The sequence below is a fragment of the Prionailurus viverrinus genome, chromosome E3 (assembly GCF_022837055.1).
Source record: "Prionailurus viverrinus isolate Anna chromosome E3, UM_Priviv_1.0, whole genome shotgun sequence".
Classification (NCBI taxonomy): domain Eukaryota; kingdom Metazoa; phylum Chordata; class Mammalia; order Carnivora; family Felidae; genus Prionailurus; species Prionailurus viverrinus.
Genome location: NC_062576.1, coordinates 559,294 through 570,840, shown reverse-complemented (window position 1 = coordinate 570,840; position 11,547 = coordinate 559,294). Strand labels below are relative to the sequence as shown.

Below are 11,547 nucleotides of genomic sequence, written 5' to 3'. Positions count from 1 at the left end.
GCCGGCCAGTGTCCTCAGGGTGGCCGTGGGGTGGCTTGCCCCCAGGAACCATAGACATCGTGTAGGGGGCCTCACGTCCCACCCCCACTGACCTCTCTTGGGTGCTGAGGTGTTATTTGGACTCCTGTTTACCACTCGATGGCTCCCTTGTGGAGTTCTTGGTTCATCTCAGCTATCACCTTGAGGAAGTATTGTCTCACTGTCCACATGGTTTCGAAGTATCCCCACCCCCATTCCCTCAATGTCCCACCACTCTGTTTCCCTAACAACAGCCGTCACTATCTGAAGGAAACTCTTCTGTTCCGGTTTATGGCTCGTCTCCCCCCAAATGCACATGCTCCACTAAGTGGGAGCCTCCCATGATGCCTCGCTCACAGCTCTGTGCTGGTGCTGAGCGGGTGCCCAGAGCAGACCACAAGCCACCATCCAACTTGGGTTAGGTGTCAGCGGGCTAAGGTGCACACGTGAAATGGCCTTTGAAAACAGAGCCCACACCACAGGGGACATAGCATGAAAACGCTTGGCCAGATGTTTCTGCCTGGTTCCTTGTACTTTGCTCTGGGGAGTAATTGCATGCGGTCCAGTTGATTCATCCATGGAAATCACAAAAAGCAAACACACACATTCACACCCACAGAGGCACATCCAGTCACACACACACACACACACATACACACACACGTTTGCAGAGACACACATGCTCGTGGGGCCGGAAGCTCCCTTAGGCTTCTGTCTTATTGTCCTTGAGCAGGTGCCAGGTGGGCCAGGCTGGGCTGCTCCGGGAAGGGCCCCAGGAGCCGCACGTGAGGCCTTGTCAGAGACCAGGGAAAGATTTGGGGGACTTTTTTCTCCTAAAGGCTGGAGCTCCCATGAGCCAATGTAGAATATGTCTGGTGGTAACAAGAATGACATAGAAAAATAAAGTTGCTGCAGCAGAGAGGGGATTGGACATTCTGGGTGAGGTGAGGGCTATTTATACAGAGTGGCCAGGGAAGACCCCCCAAAAAGTGACATTTGACTAGAAACGTGCCTGTGCGGTAATTAGCAACTTGGAAGTCTGTGGGAGTGGTGTTTGGGCAGGGCACCGAAAGTGCCAAGGCCCTGGGGTAGGAGTGCATCTGGCATGTTCTTCAAGGTTGGAACTGAGTGAGGGGGAGACAGCGGGCCAGGGTGGCCATGTCAGGTCAGCATCCAGCAGAGGCTTAGGGACAAAGAGGGACATGCGACCTCAGGACCGGAAAAGGCCGGCTGGGGGCTGCGCCAGCACAGCAAAGGGGGGCCGGTTATTGGTGGGAGGTGGCCACTCAGACCTGGGTGGGGTGGGCTCCCCGCATCTCGGGCTCAGACACCCCCTGAAGGTAGAATCAGGGGTCAGCCATGGGGCAGGGGAAACTGAGGGCCCCAGGTTTGGGTGCTGGGCATGAGCAGTCTGATTTTGGACTGTGAGTGCCAGCGTACAGAGCCACGGGTAGATGTGCCCGCAGGACCGGGTGGGAATGGGCGGCGGGGCCGAGGCCTGGGCCCCAGGACCTCTGCCCCTGAGGCCAGGAGGCGTGTGAACAACCAGGCGAACACAGAAGGGGCACCATGAACCAGGAGGCCACGATGGCCTGCCGGTGGGGCCCAGAGGCTGACCACTGGTGGTCTTATCCAGACGGCCCTGGTGGGGCGGGGTGAGGCTGGCAGGAGTCCTGAGGGAAGCAGAGGGTGGTGGAGACCAAGGGCAGATGTGACTTTTGAGGAACTTTGTGTGGAAAGGAGTGGAGAAATGGGGCGGTGGCTTGAGGGCAAGGCAGGACCAGCCTCCCTTTCCCACCAGTGAGAGAGCCTGGGTGCTGAGCTGAGCTCTGGGTTCTCTGAGGGTGCTTGAGCAGGAGTGTGGTCCCCAGGGCACCAAGGATGTATGCAAGGGTATCGGCCAGGAAGACCCTGCAGGGGCGAGGGGAGGGTGACGGGCTGCAGTGGTGGGGATGGCGAGTTCTGGGCCAGCAGGAAAAAGGGTCCGCGGCGGACTGGGGAGGGAGGGGCTTTCCAGGCAGAGAGGGAGCAAGTAGCCCGGGCACAGGATGCAGACGTGGCCGGGTCCCTGGGGGGCACTACCTGGGGCAGCCAGGAGGTCTGTCCAGGCTCCCCCGCTACAAGTCCCTCCTCGGTCTTGGTCAAAGCACGCTGGAGGTGAGCCTTGTGCCCTGAGCCTCCCCAGGTGCGCGAAGCCACCAGCTGGCCTGGCGGAAGGGCCCCGTTAATACAGGGCTTCTGCAGGTGGCGGATGTGAGGCCCAGGAAGAGTAGCAGTGTGGGAAGGGCATGCAGGTGACAGTGGGGTGAGGGACAGGGGCGGTGCGGAAGGGCCAGGACAGAAGTCGTCTGGAAAGTGGGCCCCCACCTCCACAAGGATGAGGGTGGAGAAGAGACTTTGGGGGTGTGTGACGAGGTGAGGAGACAGAGCTGCTGGGGAAAGACTGTCCTGGGAGCTGCGGGCTCCTCTCCTGGCCAAATAGCTGGGGAATATTCCAGAAGGGCCTAGGAGGGAGGTCCAGAGGGACCCACCCACTAGGTTCTGGCACCTATACCTCTGGGATCCTTCGATGTTTTCCTAGGGATTACTCATCCGGGACCCACCAGGGAGGCTCCTGGGGCTGTTTACTACAGGCCAGCCCTGGCCACAGGCTATTCTGGGAGCTGGAGGCGGGCAGGCCATGGTCTTCACCGGGCACCTGTGTCCAGGCGTCATGGGCTGTGCAGTTTTAACCCTTGTCTGGTGGAGCTGGACGCAACGGGCAGGGTGGTGGGGTAATGGGCCTGGGCCTGTGGAACTTACACAGGGAGGTACTGTTAGCAGGAGAGACACCCCCGCAGGAGAAGGTGAGTTGAGACCCGTGTCCTCTGTGCTGGGGCAGGGGGACAGGAAGCGTTCGGGGGACAAGGGGGGCCTCTGGCCTATTCGCTCCCCAGCCGCATGGCCACAGCCTGAGGGGTCTTTAGAAAACAGAGCTTCTTTGTCCCACCTTAAAGCAACAGGTCAAGAAACCAAAAAGGAACAAATAAAACAATAAACATGAGTTTATTTTTTCCGTTGTGGCTTGCTAAAATACATGATTTATGTTCTATCATACGTGGAACAGCCATGAAAACTGGCCATCTGTTGACCGTAGGGAAACTGTCAAGAAATTGCAAAGGCAGAGAGGTAATCTGCGTGTGCTCACTGAGCGTGCATACACACACACGTTCGTACAAAAACATATGCATGTGTGACCTGTAATCTGTTCGCTGAACACAACGCAGTTTAATAAGAACAAGGTCTATGCTTTAAAAATGTCTCTACCTGGAAGTCAATATCACAAATAAAAACACTCATATATATATATATATAACTTGGGGGTCACGAAGGAAACCAGAAGGGAAATTGCATGCTATTTAAAGATGAGCATAAGTGGGACTAGCACCCGTTAAACCTGCAGGATGCCACCACGGGGGCGGGCGGAGGGAGGCTGGGGCCATGGCCGCGCTCCCAGAACCCCGTAAGGACCAAACGTCCCTGAACTGAACTTTTGGTCCAGGAAGCTCAGAGAAGAGCAGTAGGAAAAAGCCCAAATGAAGACAAACCAAAGCAAACACAGCCGGGAGCGAGCGGTGCAGGGGGCGGGGAGCGGGGGTGGCTAAGGAGATGGAAAAGGCCAGTGGGACAGCCCATGAGTTGTGACAGCCAAGCAAGGGACAGAGGGGGGTGCAGGGGAGAGCTCTGGAGCGAGGAGAGACAGAAGAAGGGAGTGCAGGGGAGAGTCCTGGAGCGAGGAGGGACAGAAGGGGGTGCAGGGGAGAGTCCTGGAGCGAGGAGGGCCAGAAGAAGGGGGTGCAGGGGAGAGTCCTGGAGCGAGGAGGGACAGAAGGGGGTGCAGGGGAGAGTCCTGGAGCGAGGAGAGACAGAAGAAGGGAGTGCAGGGGAGAGTCCTGGAGCGAGGAGGGACAGAAAGGGGTGCAGGGGAGAGTCCTGGAGTGAGGAGGGCCAGAAAGAGGTGCAGGGGAGAGTCCTGGAGCGAGGAGGGAGAGAAGAAGGAGGTGCAGGGGAGAGTCCTGGAGCGAGGAGGGCCAGAAAGAGGTGCAGGGGAGAGTCCTGGAGCGAGGAGGGACAGAAGGGGTGCAGGGGAGAGTCCTGGAGTGAGGAGGGATAGAAAGGGGTGCAGGGAAGAGTCCTGGAGCGAGGAGGGACAGAAAGGGGTGCAGGGAAGAGTCCTGGAGCGAGGAGGGACAGAAAGGGGTGCAGGGGAGAGTCCTGGAGTGAGGAGGGCCAGAAAGAGGTGCAGGGGAGAGTCCTGGAGTGAGGAGGGAGAGAAGAAGGAGGTGCAGGGGAGAGTCCTGGAGCGAGGAGGGACAGAAAGGGGTGCAGGGGAGAGTCCTGGAGCGAGGAGGGCCAGAAAGAGGTGCAGGGGAGAGTCCTGGAGCGAGGAGGGACAGAAGGGGTGTAGGGGAGAGTCCTGGAGTGAGGAGGGATAGAAAGGGGTGCAGGGAAGAGTCCTGGAGCGAGGAGGGACAGAAAGGGGTGCAGGGGAGAGTCCTGGAGCGAGGAGGGACAGAAGAAGGGAGTGCAGGGGAGAGTCCTGGAGTGAGGAGGGCCAGAAAGAGGTGCAGGGGAGAGTCCTGGAGCGAGGAGGGACAGAAAGGGGTGCAGGGGAGAGTCCTGGAGTGAGGAGGGACAGAAAGGGGTGCAGAGGAGAGTCCTGGAGCGAGGAGGGCCAGAAGAAGGGAGTGCAGGGGAGAGTCCTGGAGCGAGGAGGGACAGAGAGGGGTGCAGGGGAGAGTCCTGGAGCGAGGAGGGACAGAAAGGGGTGCAGGGGAGAGTCCTGGAGCAAGAAGGGACAGAAGAAGGAGGTGCAGGGGAGAGTCCTGGAGCGAGGAGGGCCAGAAAGGGGTGCAGGGGAGAGTCCTGGAGCGAGGAGAGACAGAAGAAGGGAGTGCAGGGGAGAGTCCTGGAGCGAGGAGAGACAGAGAGGGGTGCAGGGGAGAGTCCTGGAGTGAGGAGGGCCAGAAAGAGGTGCAGGGGAGAGTCCTGGAGCGAGGAGGGACAGAAGGGGGTGCAGGGGAGAGTCCTGGAGCGAGGAGAGACAGAAAGGGGTGCAGGGGAGAGTCCTGGAGCGAGGAGGGACAGAAAGGGGTGCAGGGGAGAGTCCTGGAGTGAGGAGAGACAGAAGAAGGGGGTGCAGGGGAGAGTCCTGGAGTGAGGAGGGCCAGAAAGAGGTGCAGGGGAGAGTCCTGGAGCGAGGAGGGACAGAAGGGGGTGCAGGGGAGAGTCCTGGAGCGAGGAGAGACAGAAAGGGGTGCAGGGGAGAGTCCTGGAGCGAGGAGGGACAGAAAGGGGTGCAGGGGAGAGTCCTGGAGTGAGGAGAGACAGAAGAAGGGGGTGCAGGGGAGAGTCCTGGAGTGAGGAGGGCCAGAAAGAGGTGCAGGGGAGAGTCCTGGAGCGAGGAGGGCCAGAAGAAGGGGGTGCAGGGGAGAGTCCTGGAGTGAGGAGGGCCAGAAAGAGGTGCAGGGGAGAGTCCTAAGCGAGGAGGGCCAGAAGAAGGGGGTGCAGGGGAGAGTCCTGGAGCGAGGAGGGCCAGAAGAAGGGGGTGCAGGGGAGAGTCCTGGAGTGAGGAGGGACAGAAAGGGGTGCAGGGGACAGTCCTGGAGCGAGGAGGGACAGAAAGGGGTGCAGGGGAGAGTCCTGGAGCGAGGAGAGACAGAAGAAGGGAGTGCAGGGGAGAGTCCTGGAGTGAGGAGGGCCAGAAAGAGGTGCAGGGGAGAGTCCTGGAGCGAGGAGGGACAGAAAGGGGTGCAGGGGAGAGTCCTGGAGTGAGGAGAGACAGAAGAAGGGGGTGCAGGGGAGAGTCCTGGAGCGAGGAGGGCCAGAAGAAGGGGGTGCAGGGGAGAGTCCTGGAGCGAGGACGGACAGAAAGGGGTGCAGGGGAGAGTCCTGGAGTGAGGAGGGCCAGAAAGAGTTGCAGGGGAGAGTCCTGGAGCGAGAAGGGACAGAAGGGGGTGCAGGGGAGAGTCCTGGAGCGAGGAGAGACAGAAGAAGGGAGTGCAGGGGAGAGTCCTGGAGCGAGGAGGGACAGAAAGGGGTGCAGGGGAGAGTCCTGGAGTGAGGAGGGCCAGAAAGAGGTGCAGGGGAAAGTCCTGGAGCGAGGAGGGACAGAAAGGGGTGCAGGGGAGAGTCCTGGAGCGAGGAGGGCCAGAAAGAGGTGCAGGGGAGAGTCCTGGAGCGAGGAGGGCCAGAAGAAGGGGGTGCAGGGGAGAGTCCTGGAGTGAGGAGGGCCAGAAAGAGGTGCAGGGGAGAGTCCTGGAGCGAGGAGGGCCAGAAGAAGGAGGTGCAGGGGAGAGTCCTGGAGCGAGGAGGGCCAGAAGAAGGGGGTGCAGGGGAGAGTCCTGGAGTGAGGAGGGACAGAAGAAGGAGGTGCAGGGGAGAGTCCTGGAGCGAGGAGGGACAGAAAGGGGTGCAGGGGAGAGTCCTGGAGCGAGGAGAGACAGAAGAAGGGAGTGCAGGGGAGAGTCCTGGAGTGAGGAGGGACAGAGAGGGGCGCAGGGGAGAGTCCTGGAGTGAGGAGGGCCAGAAAGGGGTGCAGGGGAGAGTCCTGGAGCGAGGAGGGCCAGAAAGAGGTGCAGGGGAGAGTCCTGGAACGAGGAGAGACAGAAGAAGGGAGTGCAGGGGAGAGTCCTGGAGCGAGGAGGTCCAGAAAGAGGTGCAGGGGAGAGTCCTGGAGCGAGGAGGGACAGAAGAAGGGGGTGCAGGGGAGAGTCCTGGAGCGAGGAGGGCCAGAAAGAGGTGCAGGGGAGAGTCCTGGAGGGAGGAGGGACAGAAGAAGGGAGTGCAGGGAGAGTCCTGGAGCGAGGAGAGACAGAAAGAGGTACAGGGGAGAGTCCTGGAGCGAGGCTCAGGGCTGGGAGTGGGGCGGGCTTGAAAGTCCCCAAAGAGACGGTGTCACGCGATACCAGCCTGATGGCACAAACAAAATAGGCATTTTAAAGCAAAGTTCAAACGAAGCCCTGAACGATGGCTCGACACCCATCATCATAGGAGAAGTTGAAAGCGGTCAAATATTAATGCCTAAACAAAGAAGGCAGGCCCGTTTTGCCTGACCTTCATCAGACCTTCCAGGAACAGATGTTACAGAAATTGCCCCAAAGTGGCAGGAATGGATGGAGAGTCACTGGTCTTTTCGGGGACTCCTGTACTCTGACGTCCCCCAGATAAGGCCGTCCCACCTCCAAACAGCGATTGCTCTGCTCACTTGCAGATGAAGGAGAAAACCCTCTGATCCCCTGTAGGTGCTGAAAATCCACTTCGTAAATTCAACACTTAGTGGTGTTAAAAAATCTCGGCCAACCACGAAGAGCAGGAAATTGCCTCTTTCCAACTGGGGCACCCACGGGAAGCTGCTGCTCCTTCCCACTCACCAGAGGTTTGTTACAAACACTGCTCAAACGAGGAAGAGCTTTGGAAACACACATGCGGCCGTGTCCTCATGGGCTTGGAACTTTCCAGGGCTTCTCCCCCGCCCCCACCATCTTTCTGCACCGGCCCTACTATCCAGATCACTGAGCATATCCCTGGCCCCTGCTCAGTCCCCTCCTCCCTCCCTCTGCTCCTTCTCTGCCACCCTCCTGGGCCAGTGTGATTGCCAGGCTCCTGCACCTGGAGACACCAGCTCAGTCCCAGGACCCCCATCTCCACGCACCCCTGGTCTCCAGTCCCACTAAATATCATTGGTGCACTGGCACCCCACGTCCACATCTGCAGAACTGATGTCCAACTGGCTCTCTGAACTTGGGTGGCAGGAACATCTCAAACCCAGCATGTCCAAGATCCCGCCCCCGCCACACACACGCCATATTCCTCCTAGTGAAATATTTACCTGGGCCAAAAGATGCTGGAATCATCCTGAACATAAATCTTGCTAACGCAGTTTTCAACACAGGTCCTCACCACCTCCACTGCTTCCTGAAGTTGCCACTGATGGCTGGACCGTTGGGACTGCCTCTTCCCTGCCCTCCTGACCTCCACTGCATGCTGCATTTGGCATCAGAGTGATCGTATTGAGACAAATCGAATAGGTGGGTTTTCTGCTCAAAGCCCTTCATTTGCTCTGCATCCAAAGCACTGGCCGTGGCCTGCAAGGCTGTCAAGAACCTGTCTCCTCCCCACCTCTTTGATTTGTCTTGTACTTCTCTCTCCTCTACTTCCTAGGCAAGCAGGCGTCCACCCCAGGGCCTTTGCAGGTGCCACTGAGGGACTATTTGCCCAGACATCTGTGGGCTTCTCCCTCACTTCTTTTAGATCTCTATTTTATTTATTTATTATTATTATTATTTTTAATGTTTATGTATTTCTGAGGCAGAGAGAGACAGAGCATGAGTGGGGGAGGGTCAGAGAGAGAGGGAGACACAGAATCAGAAGCAGGCTCCAGGCTCTGAGCCGTCAGCACGGAGCCCGACGCGGGGCTCGAACCCACGGACCGCGAGATCACGACCTGAGCTGAAGTCGGACGCTTAACCGGCTGAGCCACCCAGGCGCCCCTAGATCTCCATTTTAATGTCAAGTCTTGCCCCCCTGCCCTCACTTGATGGCCCTCACCCTGCTTCCTTGTTCTGCATAGTCTGTCGTCACCTGACATCATGTATGTGAGACCTCAGTTTTCATTTCCATGCCACATATTTAGTCACATCACTTAATTGTCACCCACCTAGGAAGGAGCATATGATGAAAAGATTTGCTGTGTGTCCGCCCCCCTGCTCTCAGCCCGGCAGGGCCAGACCTGAGCTTCCCATCACCGTCTACACAAGGAAGGAAGCTGGAACTCGATGCTGGTGAAGCAATCTTAAGGGACGTTGACCACACCTTGTGTCTGTACTCTATTATGGAGGAAAGTGAGCTTATGTGATAAAACGATGCTCTAGAATTTATACAATTTGCCTTGGGGGGAAATAGAGCCAGTGGAGAGCTTCGTGGGGGCAGAAGCAGGGAGCGTGGTCCTAGCCACACAGGCAGGCAGGTGCAGTCCCGTACTCAGTATGTGGGTCTTAAAAAAGTTATTGGAGCATTACGGGTTACAAGTATAAAACGTGCTCACTGACGGTTGACCAAGCTGCCCTCAGCAGAGTAAACTGGTGACGGTGAAGGAAGAAGCAGCCGTAATTCCCAATCGCAGGGCGAACCCAGCGCCAAGGGACCGGTCTGAGACCGTGCCTCCCAGGGAGGCACCGGGTTCGTACGCGGGCCACGGCCCAGGGCTCTTCCCCCGGCTCTGGAGGAGAGCACACATTCGAGGCGCCGGAAGATTCTCACGGTGTATCACCCTCTGGCCGTGGAAAACACACTCAGTGACCGCTCGGCCGCTAGCGGGTAATTCATGGTCACGTGAAGGTCCCAGAGTCCACACTGTCAGCCCCTGAAGACGGGAAGGAAGGAGGACGTGGCTGAAGGTCTCTTCGGAGTCTGTTGGGTCCGTGGGTCAGCGGGGCCGGGACCAGGCTGACGTCTGCTCTGGCCAAAGTGGCCCCTGTTGCTAGAGGTTGCCTTGCACGGCCTTCCCTCTGCTGTGCTCTCTCTTTCCTCTCCCGAGCCCCCGTGTGAACCTCGCCGCCTCGGTGAGTGTCATCCCCCAAGGTGACTCTGCGGGAGGCCGGGACCCCACATGATCCCGTCACCTGGAACCCATCCCAGGAAGACTCTTACAGCCGTGGCTGAACTTTGAAGCCCACAGATCACGATGATTTGAAACGTTTCAGAAAACGGCCAGGGCCTCTGCTCCCTGAGCCCTCAGCAGGACCCTGCAAAGCCAGGACCCGGTGGGAAGGGGCCCCAGGCACTGAGGCCTCCTCCCTTGTCTGGCAGGCAGTTCGTGCCTGGAGACCTGCTGGGAAGGGCCCAGGGACACAGTAAACCCGGCCACCTCGGGGGTGGGAGAGGGGTCCTTACCCTGCAGGCACAAGGGGCGGGCCCGTACTGGGGCCACATCACCAGTGCCGACGCTGCTCCAAACGCAGCCCGGAAGAAGAGAGGGGTGGCGGTGGGCCCAGCGGACAGCCACCTGCAGCGGCTCGCACACGGTAAGTCGCCCACACAGAGCGGGTTTTACTGCCGCTGTTACTTCCTGCAAGAGAGCCGGGGCCCGCGGCTCACACGACTGCCTCCCACAGCTGCATATTCCTTGGGGCGGGAGTTCAAGCCCCACGACGGGGCGGTTGTCCTGTGGGACAACCAGGCCAGCAGGCGAGTGGGGAGTCCTGCAGTGGGCTAAGCCTGGCCCGTCCCTCACCGGCAAAGTGACCCTGAGTGTGTGCAGACGTCTCTCGGGCCTCGGTGGCCCCGCTCTGGAAGGGGACATTCACGCCTCGCGGTGCGGCAAGGAAGCCATTCACTTGGTGCCTCTCACATGCTGCTGCCAGTGCTCAGACCCCTCCGTTCCCACGCGGCTCAGTCCCTACGCTTAGAGCACCTCTCCGTTGCCTTGGTGGGTCGTTGGGGGCGAGGCCCTGGGCCAGATGAGCCAGGTCCACACCCGGCCATCGATTGGCTTTCTGAGCCGTGGCTTCTGCCCTGAGCGATGGTGGGCAGGTATACCCCCCCCCCCCAGGGCTTTGGGAAGGGTGCTGGAGAGTGGGCTCCATGTGTCCAACGGAGAGCCAGAGCTCTGAGTGGCCGGGGCTTAGCCCTGCGTGTAGCACAGGGGATGCTTTATGAACACAAGCGATTTCTCTGGCTTTCCTGCTTCCTAAATGAAGGCTTTCAGCTGAGTGCAGTCATATGGGAGCTGTTCGCCTCTAATAAACACACACAGAGCCTCGGTGAAGTGCCACCAGGACGCCTGCACCGTGTTCTAGGTCCTGCAGAGGCCTCACAGAAAGCAGAGGGGTGGACACAGAGTTGTACGAGTCTGGTGGTGTCAGATCCCTGCTGCCCGGGGGTCTGGGGGAAGACGGGACAGAATAATTGAGTATGTTTTCAATCAGACTGTCTCCTTCCTCTCAACATTGAGGACATCACTCTGATGTCCATGAGCGCTTGCTGATCTGAGTGAAGAAGGCCAAACTGGATAGAACTTGCAAGACAGGTTTATCTCCAAGTTGCCAGTGATCATTCCATCTTTTCCTGGATAGAGGGGAATAATTTTGGAAAGACATTACTTGGAATTAAAAGGCATTTGCCGGGGCGCCTGGGTGGCGCAGTCGGTTAAGCGTCTGACTTCAGCCAGGTCACGATCTCGCGGTCCTCGAGTTCAAGCCCCGCGTCAGGCTCTGGGCTGATGGCTCAGAGCCTGGAGCCTGTTTCCGATTCTGTGTCTCCCTCTCTCTCTGCCCCTCCCCCGTTCATGCTCTGTCTCTCTCTGTCCCAAAAATAAATAAACGTTGAAAAAAAAAAAAAGGCATTTGCCATACACTATTTTATGCATAATGTAATTTATAGGTTTGCCAATTAGACATGAAAATTCAGATATCAGACAAATAAAGTCTGATATTTGGAGGCAAATGCGAGATTCAAGAGAGAGACGAAATTACAACAAAACATCTTCTT

The 11,547-nt window shown here is 58.3% G+C and overlaps 1 long non-coding RNA gene across 1 annotated transcript in view; it reads left to right on the top strand.

Moving 5' to 3' along the window:
• Positions 1-11,219, top strand: part of LOC125154464 (uncharacterized) — a 104,984-nt gene extending 93,765 nt beyond the window's left edge. Inside the window, exons 3-4 of the long non-coding RNA XR_007147797.1 lie at positions 7,952-8,087; positions 8,721-11,219. This is a non-coding gene — a long non-coding RNA (uncharacterized LOC125154464). The remainder of the gene's footprint in view (positions 1-7,951; positions 8,088-8,720) is intronic.
• The last annotated feature ends 328 nt before the right edge of the window (positions 11,220-11,547 follow it).